At 39.8% G+C, this 19,657-nt stretch overlaps 1 long non-coding RNA gene across 2 annotated transcripts; it reads right to left on the reverse strand.

Annotated features, from left to right (window-relative positions):
* Positions 1-276: 276 nt before the first annotated feature.
* LOC120296917 lies at positions 277-18,935 on the reverse strand. 2 transcript variants are annotated; one of them, XR_005553613.1, is made up of 6 exons: positions 18,173-18,935; positions 17,294-17,711; positions 16,543-16,683; positions 5,547-6,338; positions 1,993-2,197; positions 277-335 (listed from the first exon to the last, which is right to left on the reverse strand). It is a non-coding gene; the product is annotated as an uncharacterized LOC120296917 (long non-coding RNA). The 2 variants fall into 2 exon arrangements; XR_005553614.1 differs by lacking the exons at positions 1,993-2,197; positions 5,547-6,338.
* Between the last annotated feature and the right edge of the window lie 722 nt (positions 18,936-19,657).

The following is a 19,657-nucleotide window of genomic DNA, read 5'->3' on the forward strand; positions in this document are numbered from 1 at the left end:
GGAATGCAGCCGTAGCAGCAAACTGGCTCTCCTTCTCGAGCCTGCTTGACAAATCCAGGAAGGCATTTTTCCACACATTTAGACTGAGGCAGAGACTAAACAGAAAAAGAAGAAATGCCACAGAAAATATGTTAGGACTCACCATCCATGTAAGATGGAGGTAGACATGAACATCAGCCAAGTCGTCTCTGGGCTTCATGTAGGCAAATATGAAATCTCTGACCACTTCCACATGGTTGCAGGAGATACAATTGCAGGAAGATGCTTCATTCAGTTCGTCCCTTTTTCTTCTGACATATCAGATTACAAAAAAGTAGCTTTCTACTTAACAAAGTCTGGAGGGATGAAATTGAGAAAAGATTTAAACATTAAGTGACAACCAGTAGTTCCTCCTCATAGTGGAATTAACATGCATTCCTCCATTCTTCATAAATGCTTGATTTTAAAATATCCACAAATGCTAAATTTTAGAATGAACTTTATTGTAATATTTATATCAAATTTTTATTTCATTGGATCTATTAAACTATAATAAACTGTGAGAAAGAAAGAAACTTTTGACCAGTAGGATCTGGAAAGTTTCTTCTGGAGTACATAAAACATTGCAAAATTGCTTCCCTTTGAAAGCAGTCCAAAATTATCTCTGGTTAAGATAAAAAGGGAAATTTCCTCACAAAAAAGGGCTGTCAACCTTAAAGATGCCTTTATTTGTTCAATTTATATGGCTGCCATGCCAGTGAACTAAAACTAAAACCAACTGACTAATTTCTAAAACTATAATGAGGTGAGATGGAGGTGAGGTCATGAGAACGTGTCCCTCAAAAAGGCTGAGTCAGGCATCTTTTGGTGCACCACATGGGTCATGATTGTGAGCCCTGTGTGGGAAATGGATACTCAACACAATGTATTCAACACAAGGTCCTTTCTGTTGAAAGAATACAATTAGGTGACACAATTTGACAGGGAAATACACACCCATATTTATTATTAGTTTGCTCAGCATGTCCTAGGTAGCTAACAATCAAGATAAACAGTGCATTCAAGGGATTTTCAGATGAAGGGCACTGTTACAAGCCAGTGCCCAAACCTATGCAATATTAGTTTCTCCTGCTTGAATAGGTTCTCCTGCTTAAGCAGGGGGCTGGATTAGAAGACTTCCAAGGTCCCTTACAGCTCTCTTCTCTTCTATTCTATTCCCCTTATTATTTCTGATATCAAGATTTTTTTTTTTTGCACCAAAGTCACGTTTCAGTACTTCAGTTTTCAAGTCATTATCATGATGAGATGGGTAGCAAATAAATTTAATCAATCAATTCATAAATGTGCTCACATCAGACCAGTCATTATTATTTTATGTGAATTGAAAGCCTTGGATCTCCTTCCTAAATTCCACTATCCCAGTGTGGGTTAAAGAGAGGCAGGTGTAACTGTGGACTCAGCTGATTAGAAACATCCCAGACTATGAACCTGCAATTTTGGGAGACCCTTGACTCCAACCAGGACAAAGATGAACCTTATTTCCAAATTGGACCAAGAGGACATCCATCCACTCTGGATTCCCTTTCCTCAGATTCAGTCCAAATCTGAACTCAAGGACTGGTCAACAGAATTGCCTTCATCTTTGATATTTGAAGACAAAAAACTAGTGAACCTGAAGCAATTAACACCAAAATCTCCAGCCTATGAGGCCCTGTCTCACCAGTTTTATGGTGGTACTAAACTGCCAAGGGACACTAAATGGCAATGATTTGTGTCCTAAATAATAATCACCCCATATCTCATTTTGGATCAGCTTACAACAGGGTTCAGCATGACAGCATCAGAAGGGAAACCTTGGTCAATAGAACTGAAGCTTGCTTATCTGCCTAAGAAAGTTATAGGGGTTTTACTCCACACATTCAATTCTCAGTGAAAGTTACTCACTTTTTTGATTGGGTTTAGCCCACTTGAAACAACTTTGGAAAATAGAAAATAGATCAAAATTTTCCCCACCTTGTTGAGCAACTTTAACTGTGACAAAGCATCTTGGTTGATTGTAAGTCTCTGTCTTTCAAAAATCCCCAATTGCTTGTTGATGGGATCCTCCTTGGGAAGAACCACCCTACTCAAGATCTGCTACTACGTTTTCATTCTGATCCAAGTACACTTTCAGCAGGGAAAGATTGTACAATTCCCTCTTCTTTAGAAATGGATGGAACTAGAATGGAAACATCCAGGAATTTAAAAGCTTAAATCTTGGTTCCTTATCTCTTTTTACATTTGAATCTTTCTTCTATGGTTGTTTAACTTGCAAATACTGTGATTTGGGAGAAATAGTTTTACCATTATCTTCAAAACTGAAGTACAAATATTAAGCAATATTTCTAAAGCATGTAGTATATGCAGGGCTTTTTTTCTCATAGAACGCCCAGAATGGAGTTCCGGCACCTTTTTTGGATGGAACCTTGTAGGGTAGGCAAGGCGGGTTGTATGACATGTGTGAGTTCCGGCACCTTTTTTTTTTTTTAGAAAAAAAGCACTGAGTATACTAATAAAATGTAGCAATGATCAAGAATCAAGTAAACAAAATACACAAATAACTACAGTATGCATAAACTCTTTGCAAACAATAGGGTGATTACTAGAAAGCAAGGATTTGTTAAGAAGGAAGTTGCAAGGCTAATCTTCATTCAGGTAGAGGAGATAGGAAAAATGACCAGATGAAGTAATTCTACTTTATTGTAAAGCTATATTAACAAAATCTTGCAATGTGAAAGTATAAATCTTTCACTATCTCTTTTGACAGTCATGTATCACCTATTTCTTCTTTCCTTTAGACTGGTCAAACCCAACTTCCGCAGCTGTTCTTCATACATTTTGGTCTCCAAGCCTTTGATAATCTTAGTTGCTCTTCTCTGAATTTTTTCAAGACTCTCAACATCTTTTTTGTGGTATGGTGACCAAAATTGGCTGCAGTATTCGAGGTGTGGTCTTATTAGGGCTTTATAAAGTGATACTAGTACTTTGCATGATCTTGAATCTATGCCTCTGTTTATACAACCCAGGATTGTATCAGCTTTTTTGGTTGGTGCTGCACACTGCTGGCTCATAATTAAGTGATCATCCACCAAGGTCCCTCTCACAGTTGCTGTTCCCAAGTCAGGTCTTGCCCAATCTGTATTTGTGTCAACGCTGCTAATATTGAATATTCTTGCTTTGACAAAATATGCAGATGAGAATAGGAGTGGAGAGAAAAGCATGCGGAAGGGAACGGAAGTGAATCTTTGCCCTCCAAGTTAATTGGAAGATGTGAATCATGACGCCAAAATAGGGGAGGGGAAATGCCTGGAATGTCATGTGCAAAGGACGGGAAATTCAGATCTTAGCATTCCTCCATGCCGTGCTGACACTCCTTTACACTAATAAAGGCTTTTTAGGTTAAACAATGCCTGAAAGTTCTTTGAAGTGTTTCATTAGTCAGACACATGACAATTTGTTCCTTTGGTTTTTCCTGCCTAAAGGTAAGACTTTGCTTTTCTCCACATTGAAACTCATTGTGTTGGATAGAGCCCATAGTCAAGTTTGTCAAGATCTTTTTGGAGCCTGAGTTTGTCTTCTGGGATGTTGGCTACTCCTGACAGTTTGGTGTCATCTGAGAATTTGATGAGTTCCCCTTCAATTCCCTCATCTAAATTGTTTATAAAGGTATTAAAGAGTACTGGGCCTAAGACAGAACCTTGTGATACCCCACTGCTTACTTCTCTCCATGTGGATGTAGTGCCATTTAGGACTACTCGTTTTGTACGGTTTGTCAGCCAGCTACAGATCCATCTGGTGGTGATGTTGTCTATTCCACCTTTTTTTAGCTTTCCAAGGAGTAGTTGTGTTCTATTTTGTCAAATGCCTTACTGAAATCTAGGTATACTATGTCCACTGCATTTCACTGGTCTACTAGTTTAGTCACTTTATCAAAGAATGAGATCAGATTGGTCTGGCATAATCTGTTTTTAACAAACCATGCTGGCTGCTAGTTATCACTTTGTTTGCTTCTAGTTGTTCGCAGATCTATTTTTTGATTATCTTTTCTAGGATCTTCCCAGGTATTGATATTAAACTGATTGATCTGTAGTTTCCTGGGTCCATTTTTTCCCCTTTCTTGAAGACAGGGACCACATCCTTTCTTTTTTTTCCTTTTTTTTTAGGGGGGCTGAAGTCTAGGGTGCTTTTCTGTTTGTTTCAAGTGTGGTTGTTGGTGTGGCTTTTTTAGGAATATTTGAGGTGACTTTTTAAGGATTATTTTGTTCCTTTGCTAGGTGTCTGCATGTCTTCTTTGAGGGGGAGGTTGTGGGTCTGCGTGTTTCCTTCTAAGGGGAAAATTTGATTGCTCAGTTTTAATGGGGTTGTTTATGGTTGGGTAGGATTGGGCAGAAGAGGTTTGTTTGTTGCATGTTGTTTCTTTCTTTGAGTGTTATATTTCCTTTTCTGTGTGACATACCTCCATTTGTCTTCCTCCAAGGGTTTAGCGGTAGGGTTATTTGTTCATTGTTTGGTGCGATTTGGGTGGCACTTTCTTTTGTGCATTTGGGTTTGGCTAGTGTTGTGTTCTGGGGCTGATGGGGCAGCTCAGCAGGCCCAGAAATGTTGCAAAAGGTCCTGGGCAACCCAAAAGCTGCCCGGGACCAGACTGGTTGGCACCGGCCTTGCGTGTATGCACAAGGCATGAATAAAGGAGATGTATGATAGGTTGTTTGGAAGACTATAAAAGGCCTGCAAGCCTGTTGGGTTACTGAGTGGTAACGTGGATCAAATAAAGAAGAACTTGGTTACAATGTGAGTGTGTGTCGCTTCAATGCCGCAAACCCCAAGATGTAAAAGCTAGAGTTGCTTCTAAGTTCCTAAACTTTTCCTGTAGTAGTTCACATAATTTGCATCTGATGCATGTGTAGTTTGGGTTTTTTGGGGCATCAGTGCATACATGGAACATGTATTGCATATCACAATAGTTTCAGTCACCTGCTACATAAATTTGTTGTTTGGTAGTTGCTCTTTTTGGTTAGTGGTTGTGTTTTGCTGTTAGCTTTGTTTCTAGCTTCTCTGTTCTGTCCTTTTTTCTCCCTGTTTGTGCTACCTTATTATTTATTTAACCTTCTTACTATTGTGTTAGTTTTATTTATCCTTATTCTCCCCTCTATTTTTTTTAACTTTTTGACCTCCAAATCATTTTTGTTCTTTACTGGGGGTCTTCCCTCCCTTCCTATTGGGACCTCAATATTAATTGTTGCCTTCACTTATGTTGCTCAGTCCTCTGGCCTCCTGTTGTTTTATCCCTTCTGTCTTTGGAGCTAGTCTCTGCTCTGGTCAGGCCTCCGTTCAGCTTTCCAGTCACCTCAGCTGCTCTGCCTGCTCTGCTCTTCTCAGCCGGCCACTCAGCGTGAGGAATCAGAGAGGTCTCTGGCTCTCGAAGTCTCTCTGTTGTGAAGCTTAAGATCTTAAACCACCAAGCCCAGAGAGCACAAAAGACCCTGAAAAGGAATTTAGTTTGATGGATCCGTGTTGGGACCCCCTACCTTCCATAGTTGCAGCCTTGGAGCCCCCAACCTCTCTTCACCCTTCTTCCTTCTCCTCTGGGGTTGGGATGCAGCACTTAAGGCGTGGGCCAGAATCTTTATGACACTGTAAGTAATGAAAGGATTTGCGATCTGCATCCTATTCGTTTTCTCTTGGGACTCCACTGGTGCTTTCTGGGTGCATCTTCTCCGGCCTTTGACAGAAAAGGTGTGTTTTGAAACAGAACAGTGAAAATACTCAGCTTGAAATTCAGGTTCCACAAAGAAATCTCTTTTAAAGGCATTATCATATTTCCAACTCTCTTTCCACTGACAGGGAAAACTCCAAATACTGTGGACGTGCTTGAGACACCAATCTTTTTTAATTGAAAATACTGCAGCCACGGTCATGATCCAGACTTTCCCTTCAATGGGTCCTGGCAAACTTTCAAGTGCTGAATGGATGGGAAGAATACTGTCCAAAAGGGAATCAAATTCTATGAAGTTAACAAAGACGTTGACTTGTCTCCACTTAGAGAGGGCGTCCCTGAGGAATGGGGTATGTCCAGTCATTGAGAATTGTTGTGAAATAGCAACACAAATTCTATTCTTGACAAGCATAGGATTAAAATTTCTCATGAAATTTTCTCCCTACTCTGTGTCTGTTGCAAAGAGACCAATCAGGGTCCATCCAAAATGGAGGAGAATTTGGACAATTCCTGGATACTGGATCCCTTCTTTGGGGAGCATCGGATGGAAAAAAGGGAATTGACTTTTATCACTCAGAGCCTCTGAAGCAATTCTCATACTGACCTGAAAAAACAATGAAGAATTCTGTGTTATATTTGGGGTTCTACCTAGTCACAATTTTTAGCTTTTAATGAATACAACTTTTTTCTCATGCACATATTAGAACATTTCCTGTTGATTAGTCATTAGGCCATATCAACATACACCATATAAAACAAAGAATATTAACAAGGCTGCATGTAAAAACAGAATTTAGAAAAATAAATACAATATAATAAGCGTAAAGAATGAAAATAGTATTTCTTTATAACCCCAGAATTCACCACAATCAGAGCATAATTTCCTTCTGAAAAGAGTTTTATTATTGATCTCCCTCTTTCTTAAGTAATTGTCATTCAAAATAATAGATGTATTACATCCAGTTGGTTTTTCTCGAGTTGCAAAAAAGACAGGGAGATGAAAGTTCCTAATATAAAATCAAGAATGTTTTAAATGAAATTTAAAATTTAGAAAAATAAGTACTATAGTAGTAGTAGTAATAGTAGTAGTTTCCATACCATTTATTTTATTAAAAATAATTGTTGTTGTTATGTTGTTAATTGCGAAGTCATGTCTGACCCGTCGCGACCCCATGGACAATGTTCCTCCAGGTCTTCCTGTCCTCTACCATCTTCTGGAGTCCATTTAAATTCACACCTACTGCTTCAGTGACTCCATCCAGCCATCTCATTCTCTGTCGTCCCCTTCTTCTATTGCCCTCAATCTTTCCCAGCATTAGGCTCTTCTCCAGTGAATCCTTCCTTCGCATTAGGTGGCCAAAGTACTTGAGTTTCAACTTCAGGATCTGGCCTTCTAAAGAGCAGTCGGGGTTGATCTCTTCTAGGACTGACCGGTTTGAACGCCTTGCAGTCCAAGGGACTCGCAGGAGTCTTCTCCAGCACCCTAGTTCAAAGGCCTCAATTCTTTGGCGCTCAGCCTTTCTTATGGTCCAACTTTCACAGCCATACATTGCAACTGGGAAAACCATGGCCTGGACTATACGCACTTTTGTTGGCAGGGTGATGTCTCTGCTTTTTAGTACGCTTTCTAGATTTGCCATAGCTTTCCTTCCCAGGAGCAAGCGTCTTTTAATTTTTTGGCTGCAGTCCCCATCTGAGGTGATCTTGGAGCCCAGAAAAATAAAATCTGTCACTACCTCCATTTCTTCCCCATCTATTTGCCAGGAATTGAGAGGGCCGGATGCCATGATTTTGGTTTTCTTAATGTTGAGTTTCAAGCCAACTTTTGCACTCTCCGTCTTCACCCGCATCAAGAGGCTCTTTAGTTCCTCTTCACTTTCTGCCATTAGAGTGGTATCATCTGCATATCTTAGGTTGTTGATATTTCTCCCGGCAATCTTAATTCCAACTTTTGATTCATCTAGCCCTGCCTTTCTCATGATGTGCTCTGCATATAAGTTAAATAAGCAGGGCGACAGTATACAGCCTTGCCGGACTCCTTTTCCAATTTTGAACCAATCAGTGGTTCCGTGTTCGGTTCTCACTGTTTCTTCTTGACCCGCATATAGGTTTCTCAAGAGACAAATGAGATGGTCTGGTACTCCCATCTCTTTAAGAACTTGCCACAATTTGTTGTGATCCACACAATCAAAGGTTTTAGCATAGTCAATGAAGCAGAAGTAGATGTTTTTCTGGAACTCCCTAGCTTTCTCCATGATCCAGCGTATGTTGGCAATTTGATCTCTAGTTCCTCTGCCTCTTCAAAATCCTGCCTGTACTTCTGGTAGTTCTCCATCTACATACTGCTGGAGTCTAGCTTGTAGGATTTTAAGCATAACTTTACTAGCATGTGAAATGAGAGCAATGGTGCGATAGTTTGAACATTCTTTGGCATTGCCTTTCTTTGGAATTGGAATGTAAACTGACCTTTTCCAATCCTGTGGCCACCGTTGAGTTTTCCAAATTTGCTGGCAAATTGAGTGTAGCACTTTTACTGCATCGTCTTTTAAGATTTTGAATAGCTCAGCTGGAATCCTGTCACCTCCACTAGCTTTGTTGTTGCTCAGATTTTCTAAGGCCCATTTCACTTCCCAGTCTAGGATGTCTGGTTCGAGGTCAGTGACCATCTCAATGTGGTTATCTGGGACGTTAAGCTCATTCTTGTATAGTTCTTCTGTGTAGTTTTGCCATCTCTTCTTAATCTCTTCTGCCTCTGTTAGGTCTCTGCCATTTTGGTCCTTTATCATGCCCATCTTTGCATGAAACGTTCCCTTCATAGCTCCAATTTTCTTGAAGAGATCTCTGGTCCTCCCTATTCTGTTGTTTTCTTCTATTTCTTTGCACTGTTCATTTAAGAAGGCATTCTTATCTCTTCTAGCTACTCTCTGGAATTCTGCATTCAATTGGTGTATCTTTCTCTTTCTCCTTTGCCTTTCGCTTCCCTTCTTTCCTCAGCTATTTGCAAAGCTTCCTCAGACAGCCATTTTGCTTTCTTGCATTTCTTTTTCTTTGGGATGGTTTTAGTTGCTACCTCTTGTACAATTTTGCGAACTTCCATCCATAGTTCTTCAGGCACTCTGTCTATCAGATCTAATTCCTTAAATCTATTTGTTACCTCTACTGTATATTCATCAGGAATATGATTTAGTTCATACCTGAGTGGCCTAGTGCTTTTCCCTACTTTTTTCAATTTAAGCCTAAATTTTGCAACGAGAAGCTCATGATCTGAGCCACAGTCAGCTCCTGTTCTTGTTTTTACTGACTGTATAGAGCTTCTCCATCTTTGGCTGCAGAGCACATAGTCAATCTGATTTCTATGTTGACTGTCTGGTGATGTCCATGTGTAGAGCCGTCTCTTGGGTTGTTGGAAAAGAGTGTTTGTTATGACCATCCTATTCTCTTGACAAAATTCTATCAGCCTGTGCCCTGCTTCATTTTGTACTCCAAGGCCAAACTTGCCTGTTATTCCGGTTATCTTTTGGCTTCCTACCTTAGCATTCCAATCCCACATGATGATAAGGACATCATTTTTGGGTGTTAATTCTATAAGGTGCTGTAGGGCTTCATAGAACCGGTCAATTTCATCCTCTTCAGCACCAGTGGTTTGGGCATAGATTTGGATTATTGTGATATTGAATGGTTTGCCTTGGATTCGAATTGAGATCATTCTGTCATTTTGGGGATTGTATCCCAGTATTGCTTTTCCTATTCTTTTATTGACTATGAAGGCTACTCCATTTCTTCTGAGGGATTCTTGCCCACAGTAGTATACCTGATGGTCATCTGAGTTAAATTCACCCATTCCTGTCCATTTTAGTTGTCTGATTCCTAAGATGTCGATGTTCGTTCTTGTCATCTCTTTTTTGACTATGTCTAGCTTGCCTTGATTCATGGATCTTACATTCCAGGTTCCTATGGAGAAAAGATCTTTACAGCATCAGACTTTCCTTTCACCACCAGATATATCCACAGCTGAGCGTCCTTTCGGCTTTGGCCCAGTCGCTTCATTCTTTCTGGTGCTACTAGTACTAGCCCTCTGCTCTTCCCCAGTAGCATATTGGACACCTTCTGACCTGAGGGGCTCATCTTCCAGCGTCATATCTTTTTTCCTTTTAGTACTGTCCATTGGGTTTTCATGGCAAAGATACTGGAGTGGTTTGCCATTTCCTTCTCCAGTGGATCACATTTTGTCAGAACTCTCTGCTGTGACCTGTCCGTCTTGGGTGGCCCTGCACAGCGTAGCTTATAGCTTCATTGAGTTACACAAGCCCCTTCGCCACGACAAAGCAGTAATCCATAAAGGGGTCTCTTGATGTATTCACCTCTAATCTTTTTCTTGACTTCAGTGTGCTAGATGTTGTCAGCTTGAAGGATACCCATGTATTTGTAGTAATCTTCGTCATCCAGACTCTTAATGTTATTTTCGTGGGGCATCTTGATTCCTTTAGTTTTCACTACTTTTCCTTGTTTGATAGTAAGTGTGGGACATTTGTCCAAGCCAAACTCCATTACAATATCTTGGCTATATATACGGACAGTGTTGAGCAGCGATTCTATTTCAGATGATGTTTTTCCATACAGCTTCAGTTCATCCATGTAAAGGAGATGGGATAGTCTGGCAGATGTTTTTGATGTTTGATAGCCATGTCCTGAGTTATTCAGTATTGTTGACAGAGGAAAAAGTGCAATAACAAATAGTAATGGTGATAATGAATCTCCTTGAAAGATTCCTCTCTTGATATTAACCTCTCCCAGTCTCTCACCATTGATCTGCAACTGTGTCTTCCATTGTGCCATCGATCTTTGCACAAATTTTCTGATGTTTCTACTGACTCCTGTTATTTCTAGGCACTTTATTATCCAATCATGTGGCAGAGAGTCAAATGCCTTTTTGTAGTCCATCCATGCCACATTCAGGTTGGTCTTCCTTCTCTTGCAGTTTTCCAAGATCATTTTGTCTATTAGGAGTTGATCTTTTGTTCCTCTGCTATTGGAGCAGTTTCCTTTCTGTTCAGGTGGAAAGAGATTATTTTCAACTACATGCTGTTGCACTGCATCAGCTACTACACCAGTTAGTAATTTGAAAGTTGTTGGTAAGCAGGTAATTGGCCTGTAGTTACCTGGTGTTGCCCCTTTTGCTGGATTTTTCATTATTCGGTAGGTTTTCCCAGTTGTTAGCCACTTTTCAATTTCTCCACCTTGTAGTATATTGTTGAACTGCTTGGCAATGAGTGGGTGTATAACAGTTAGATGTTTCAACCAAAACCCATGCAGTTCATCTTCACGTGGTGCTGACCAATTTTTGATTTTCCTTGCTCTGTTTTCTGCCATTTTTGTTGTTATTACTAGTTCTTTCATTTCAACTTCTGTTTTATTTGTATTCACCTCTTTTAACCAAGCCACATCCTTGTTGTATTTCTTTGGGTTATCCCATATCTGCTTCCAGAACTGCACTGTTTCTTCCTTGTCAGGTACTGACTGATCACTTGCAGTTTCTCCATTGATGGATTGGTAGAAACGTTTCTGATTGGATTGAAATTGGAGGTTCTGCCTATAGTTTGCAATTCGAGCTTCATATCTACTGATTTTCCTGGCTATAGCTGTTATTTGTTGCTTTATTATTTCCAGTGCTTCCTTGATCTTCCTTTTTTCTAAGTGGTATTTCTTGATTAGGTATTCTTTGGTCTTCTTGTTCTTCAGCTTCTTTTCTTCCATCTGTTCTAGCTTGCTTGCATGTGACCTTAACTTGCTGATTTTATTTTCTAGTCTAAGCTTCCATTTTTCTGGTGCACTGTTTGTTTGTTTTTCTTCTTTGCTGATTTTGCATCCCAGGTATTCAGTTATAACTGCAGCTGTGCTGTCCATTAGTTGGTTTGTTTCTTGCAGTGAATTGGCGCTTATACTTGATATTGCAGTATTTGCATCTTTTAATGCTTGTGCTAGCTGTTTCTTTGGAACAAGCTTCAATGTAGGCAGCTTTATTCTGTTGTTTTTGTACTGTTCTAGATGCTCAATTATTCTTTGTTTCAATTCTTTTATTTCTTTAGTTAGAGGGTTTTGTTCTTCCTGAGGAAGAGATGCCTGGTTTCCAAATGAGAACAGTTGTATATCTCTGCTGGATTCCTTCACTGCCAACTCCCCCTGGTTTTCCTCTATATTCTGAATTTTTTTCTGATTTCTTTGCCCTGAGTAAACCTTTGCAATTTGTCCAATTCTGTTTCTGTGAATACTTTATTTCGTATTATAAATCGGCGTTGATCTGCTAGTCTCTGTTCTGTTATTTCTGATTCTGGATGTTGTTCTTTCCAGAACTGGTGCATTCATTTTAGATATCCTCTTCTTGTTGGACTTGATCTGTAGTAACAGATCATTATTTCTTTGTTTTCCATCACTGTGTATCTGCGACGGGTAAACACCTTTTCTTCCAGTAGTTCTACAGCTGCTGGCCCTGGTTGCTCAGCCAACAGTCCTGAGTCCTGTAACCCATTTTTCACCAGATATCCAGGAACTCCAATATCTAGCGCGGACCTTGTTAACCTGGGCGACATCCGAGCCGGTATGGCATTCTGTAATTTACGTCTCACCATATTTTTTTATGGGAGAGACACTCTTTGTCTGACTCCTCTGACTCCTCTGACGAGATCTATCCAGTATGGTTGAACATCTAGCATAGCTCAAGTCAAAATTGAGAAGACAGCAACAGAGAGTAAGTGCCGCCTATCCAAAGAAGCTGAAGAAAGAATGGACCACTTGGTAAGCTGTTGCAAGAAGATTGCACAGACTGACTACAAGCACCTGCAACATAACACCCAAGACTTAACAATTGTCGATAAGAAAGACCAAAATAGTCTGGATAATGGACGTGGCAGTGCCTGGAGACAGCAGAATAGACGAGAAAGAACTGGAGAAGATAACAAAATACAAAGACCTACAAATACAAGTAGAAGGACTGTGGCAAAAGCAAGCAAGAGTAGTACCAATAGTAATAGGCTCCTTGGGTGCAATTTCAAAACAACTGGAGCACCACTTGGACACCATTGGCATTGACAAATTCGCTATTAGTCAATTGCAAAAGGCAGCTTACTAGGAACTGCTTCCATCCTGCGACGATATCTGTAATACCATCAAACATCCACATCTGCCTATCCCAGGTCCTGGGTAAGGACTCGATAGGTAGACAAAATGCCAAATCCAGTCTGAACATCTGGCTGACTGTGCGATGATCCATAATAATAATAAGTTGGAAGGGACCTTGGAGATCATCTAGTCCAACCTCCTGCTCAAGCAGGAAACCCTATACCATTTTGGACAAATGGCTGTCCAGTCTCTTCTTAAAAACTTCCAGTTTTGGAGCATTCACCGCTTCTGGAGGCAGATTGTTCCACTGGTTAATTGTTCTAACTGTCAGGAAGTTTTTCCTTAGTTCTAGGTTGCTTCTCTCCTTGATTAGTTTCCATCTGTTGCTTCTTGTTCTGCCTTCAGGCACTTTAGAATGTAGTTTGACTCCCTCTTCTTTGTGTCAGCCCCTGAGATATTGGAACACTGCTATCATGTCTCCCCTCATTCTTCTCTTCATAAAACTAGACATACCCAATTCCAGCAACTGTTCCTTATATGTTTTAGCCTCCAGTCCCCTGATCATCTTTGTTGCTCTTCTCTGTACTCTTTCTAGAGTCTCAACATCTTTTTTACATCACGGTGACCAAAATTGGATGCAGTATTCCAAGTGTGGCCTTACTAAGGCATTGTAAAGTGATACTAACACTTCAAGTGATCTAGATTCTATCCCTCTGTTAATGCAGCCCAGCACTGTGTTGACCTTTTTGGCAGCTGCAGCACACTGCTGGCTCATATTTAAGTGATTGTCCACTAGGACTCTGAGGTCCCTCTCACAGTTACTATTATTGAGCAAGGTACCCCTATACTATACCTATACATTTGGTTTTTCTTGCCTAAATGTAGAACCTTACTTTTTTCACCGTTGAATTTCATTTTGTTAGATAGTGCCCAGTGTTGAAGTCTGTCCAGATCCTCTTGTATCCTAAGCCTGTCTTCTGGAGTGTTGGCTATTCCTGCCAGCTTGATCCCAATAAAATGTTTCTCTAAAGTGCAATCCAAGATATTGATCTCCCTCTTTCTTAAATAATTGTCATTCAAAATAATAGATGTATTACATCTTCTATTTCTGGAACTCCACAAATACAAGTATATTCATTGTAAGGAGTTTGGAAGATTCAACTCAATACTTGGAAGGTACATTTGTAGCAGCTGATGCCTTTCAGTGTGCCAGCCTTACTGAAGACGCCCTACTTTTCTCTATTTTAACCATCCTGGATTCTCTCTGCAGCATTTTTTTAGGTTTTTCTCAAGTGGCAAAAAAGACAGGCAGATGACAGTTCCCAATATAAAATGAAGAATGTTTTAAATGAAATTTGTTTGTTCTAATAGCATTTGGGCACTCTTATTAGTTTAACAAAGGGAAGGACGAGGGGTGACATGATAACAGTGTTTAAATATCTCAGGGGCTGCCCCAAAGAAGAGGGAGTCAAGCTCTTCTCCAAAGGACCTGATTGCAGGATGAGAAGCAACGGATGGAAACTAACTAACTAATTAACCAGTGGAACAACCTTCCTCCAGAAGCTGTGAATGCTCCAACACTGGAAGTGTTTAAGAAGAGATTGGACAGCCATTTGTCTGAAACGGTATAGGGTTTCCTGCCTGAGCAGTGGGTTGGACTAGATGACCTCCAAGGTCCCTTCCAATATCATCATCATCATCACTATTATTACTATTGTTATTATTTTCCATACCATTAATTTTAATAAAAATATTTATATACCCCAATTTTATAAATTGTATAAATTCCCAATTCTGCTCTGAGGGCAGCAGTTGAAGTCCTTTCATCCACCCTCAAGATCCTTCTCAGATATGTGATCTAATTTGTTCTAATAGTGATATAAATTAAATCCCAAAGTTCAGCTCAATATAAGTGCATAATAGTAACGGTGGTATTTTGTATTTAATAACTCAGTCTAAGGAAGCTGCATACCTATGAGGTTTTTTTTAAAAAAATTAACAGTGCATTCACTTGTGCCTTCTAAGTGAGCTCCTTTGATGTTGAGGGAGCCCAGATCCAGTCCCAGAGAAAATTCCCCCAGGTAAGGAAAGGTGTGAACTTGCTCTGTTGCCTCCTCATCGATTAGCCCTATAGGGCAATGCTGTCATTTTCCAAGAACCATCACTTTTGACTTTGACTCATCTAAAATCAGATACTTATTATGAGAATAGGATCCAAGTCCTCTTAACAGCACATGCAACCCAAATGTCATATTGGCATCACCTTTTTCTTCAGTTTTGGTACATATCAATCCTACTTCTCATGGCTCCATTGAGCCCCAAACACACTCTCAAGCAAGTGAACAAAAATGGGATGGAAGGGACTATGGAGTGTTCCTCAATTATTTTTAAACCTAAATTTAAGTCATAGTCTCCACTTATTTTATTATTCTCTACCTTACTTAACTTGATTACTAAACACCAAGTCAGTTTGCATCTGTGCTTTCCTCATTACCGTTGCTGCACCCACTCATTACATAAAGTAATTGTCCGTTTCTTGGGAAATAGCAGGAGTTTGACATTATTTCAAGGTTTCAAGGCACTTCCACAATTTCCTCATTAACTGCTTTCTGTGGCTCTTGGGCAAAGAACCACATAATTAAATATGAATTTCCTTTCTTTTTAGGGCTGCCAATTTTGCCATTTTCAGTCTCACTGGTCTCCTACTCTTTAGTGCACCTGTGGTTAATTGATTTGTAAGTTTGCATGTTCATCTTCTATCAGGTCCTGTATCAAGGCTATTTGATGGGAGTCCACAGAAATTGGCTCCAGCCCTCAAGGCAAAGCTTAGGAGATATGGCTCAACAACCACCTTTTCCACTCATTGCTGGGAACTTTCAACCCATTGCTCACCAACAACCAGGCTCAATATTGACTCCCTGAGAGACCCTCCAAGGATGCTTTTTCACTGCAACAATTCTTTGCATCTTGATTACTTAACATTTTCTGTATTATATTTCTGCATCTAACACAGAAATTGTTAAATTTTTCAGTGGGGTTTTTTTGTTTTCTATTCTTCTCATCCTTCACTGTCAGGATCCTTTCTCAGAGCAATTGTATTACAGATTGGGAGAAGAAAAAAAGAGAGAAGAGAAAAAGTTGTTGAAAAATAGGCAAATGTTGAAAAGTCATGTTTAGTTTGTGAAACTAGGATGATTTTATATGTAACTAAGTCTGAGTGTTTTGTTTTGTGAAAACAGATTTTAAGTTACTGTGTTATTCAGGGCACGGGAAAATGCTTGTGCTTCACTCTGAAACCATCTCTAAATCTCTACAGCATCCATGGCAACTGGATGCGACACCTGAGAACCAACAGAACTTACAGAATAACCGAGTTGGCAGGGACCTGCTAGTCCAATCCCATGCTGAAGCTGGAAAGCCCTACACCATTCCAGACAAATGGCTTTGCAAATTATTCTTAAAAACCTCCAGTGATGGAGCACCCAAAACCTCTGGAGCCAAACTCTCACAGTTACTGCTATGGAGCCACATATCACCTATTCTATACCTGTGCATTCCTTTTTTCTTGCCTAAGTGTAAAGCCATATTGTTCTCACCACTGAAATGCAGAGATAAGTAATAAAAAAATATGGCCCCCATGAGATCCTTTGTAACTGAAGCAGCAGGAAACATTCAATGTAACCAACACTCACAGCTTTTGGAACCCAGTTCTCCTTCTCAATTTCAGTTGATCTTCTGTGTCTCACAGGACTCCTAATAAGGAGTGGTAAGGCCACACTTGGACTTCTGCCTCCAGTTTTGGTCACCACAATGTAAAAAAAGATGTTGAGACTCTAGAAAGAGTACAGAGAAGAGCAACAAAGATGATCAGGGGACTGGAGGCTAAAACATATCAGGAACAGTTGCTGCAATTGGGGATGTCTAGTTTAACGAAGAAAAGGACGATGGGGGGACGTGATAGCAGTGTTCCAGTATCTCAGGGGCTGCCACAAAGAAGAGGGAGTCAAGCTATTTTCCAAAGCGCCGGAAGGCAGGACAAGAAGCAACGGGTGGAAACTAATCAAGGAGAGAAACAAGTTTAAGTTTTTGAAGAAACTGGACAGCCATTTGTCCGAAATGGTATAGGGTTTCCTACCTTGGACTAAATGACCTCCAAGGTCCCTTCCAACTTTATTATTATTATTATTATTATTATTATTATTATTATTAACCCTCAACTAAGACTGCAGGGATATTTCCAACTCTGCATATATTCTCTGTCTTCAGAGAAATAGAAATCACCTGGATGAGGGAGGAATACTTCAACGAAAGCCAAATCAGTCTGTGCTTCATCTGAGTGCCACAAAGACCCACCAGGAAGCAGAGCAGCTGTTTTCCCAAAACCCACCCATAAAAATGTGTCGCCCATGATAGCAGTGCCAACCCCAGATTTCCACCACTTACTTCTAAGGGCTCTTCCCATAGTCCAGCCATTGGTGAACCTGGCCGAGCATTATCATCGTGGACTGTAGAGTTTGGGCAGCAATTCAGTAAGGAATTTTCTTTGACCCATTCAGACACTGCAAGTCCTGAGCCTCCCATCTTTTATAGCCATAGCAGGTTAGATGTTCAACTAAGTCTGCTGCTCTTCTCAGGGCTTTTGTAACAGCTAACAAACAGGAGTGTTTCAATACAAGGAAGATGCACCGTTGCCTTAGGTAAGAACTATTTTGCAACAGTTCACTGAGGTGATATGATGCAATCATTACAACTCCATAAATAGAGAGCCAAGTCTGTCCAAGGAGTAAGATTTTGTCCAGAACCAGTCTCAGCATGAAGATCCTTTATCTGCTGTTCGCATTTCTTTTCCTTGCATTCCTGTCTGAACCAGGTAAGAAATAAAATTACTGATAATTTACAAAGGATTGGTAATTCACACCTTTTTAAATAAATACGAATATCACTGAAAGCAGGATAATCTCCAACATCTTTTTGTTTTACTTTACAGAAATAGCTTTGAACAGTATAGACAATTGACAACATGAGCCTCCAAAGATTTGAAAAATATGCCATTGATTTTTCTTTTGATTCACAATTCTTGAAAGAACTTTATTGGGGTTTTTGTTATTGTAGCTTATTTTTGTTGATTTGCTTCACTTTAACATTGGTTTACCAAATTCTCAGCTCAGTCAAGGTCTTCATCCAAAACACACAATGCAATTGGCCACTGTAACTCAGCAAGGATCCTTGGCAATATTGGAGAGAAATATATCACAGTAAGGTCTATTCTTCATATGAAATAGAATTATTTCTTCCCTCCTACATTAATAGATGTAGGCTTACCAGCTAATTCATCTTTGAGTCAGACTTCAAACCTGGGTTAATGGCTGATTTATTTGAGCTGCTGCAGGAGATCAGCAGAGATGGATCTGTGTGGTCAGAGAAAACTTGCTGTAGTCCTAGGAATCCTGGAATTCCTGGAAGGATGCTTCCATTCCCATCTTGGATGAACGGTTACAAAAGCTGATGGAGTTAGCAGAGATGGCTAAACTGACAGTTTTGATAAAAGAAAAGAATATAAGTACTTTTGTTTGTACTTGGATACTGCTTCTGGACTTTGTGCTATAATTTGCTATAATTTGTGCTATAATTCTATAATTTCACACAGTCTCATTCTTCCCTTTCGGTTTATTTATTTATTGTAGTGATTACTTTGCCACTGATGTCTTCCAGCTAATGTAGTTGCTTGGGCAGAAATAGTATAAAATCAGATTTAAGCTTTTCACTAAGATCTTGGAAAGAAGCAGAAAAAAAATTCTTAAGATTATTTTTTCTCAAGTTAAATACCATTTTGAATACCATTTAAATACAACTTAGAATAAGAATGACTTTGTCTGATGACTTAATATCAGCACAGCCTGGATCTTGATAAAGATAAATATGCCATTGATTTTTCTTTTGATTCACAATTCTTGAAATAACTTTACTGAGGTTTTGTTAGGGACCTCGGAGTCCTAGTAGACAATCACCTAAATATGAGCCAGCCGTGTGCTGCAGCTGTCAAAAAGGCCAACACAGTGCTAGGCTGCATTAACAGAGGGATAGAATCAAGATCAGGTGAAGTATTAATACCACTCTTCAATGCCTTGGTAAGGCCACACTTGGAATACTGCATCCAGTTTTGGTCACCACGATGTAAAAAAGGTGAGACTCTAGAAAGAGTAGCAGAGAGAGAGCAACAAAGATGATTAGGGGACTGGAGGCTAACATATAAGGAACAGTTGCTAGATTGGGTATGTCTAGTTAACGAAAGAAGGACAAGGGGGACATGATAGCGTTATTCCAATATCTCAGGGGCTGCATAAAGAAGAGGGAATTAAGCTATTTTCCAAGGTACCTGAAGGCAAGACAAGAAGCAATGGATTGAAACTAATCAAGGAGAGAAGCAACCTAGAACTAAGGAGAAACTTCCTGACAGTTAGAACAATTAACCAGTGGAACAACCTGCTTCCAGAAGCAGTGAATGCTCCAACACTGGAAGTTTTTAAGAAGAGACTGGACAGCCACTTGTCCGAAATGGTGTAGGGTTTCCTGCCCGAGCAGGGGGTTGGACTAGATGACCTCCAAGGTCCCTTCCAACATTACTACTACTACTACTACTACTACTACTATTACTATTACTATTACTATTATTATTATTATTATTGTAGCTTATTTTTTTTGGTACGCTTCACTTTAGTATTGGTTTACCAAATTCTCAGCCAAATATGTTTTGTTTGAATAAGGAGGCACAATGGAGAAACAGTTTGGTCTAGTGATTAGAGCAAA

Source organism: Crotalus tigris, unplaced genomic scaffold (genome assembly GCF_016545835.1).
Source record: "Crotalus tigris isolate CLP2741 ecotype Arizona unplaced genomic scaffold, ASM1654583v1 scf7180000021773.48716, whole genome shotgun sequence".
Classification (NCBI taxonomy): Eukaryota; Metazoa; Chordata; class Lepidosauria; order Squamata; family Viperidae; genus Crotalus; species Crotalus tigris.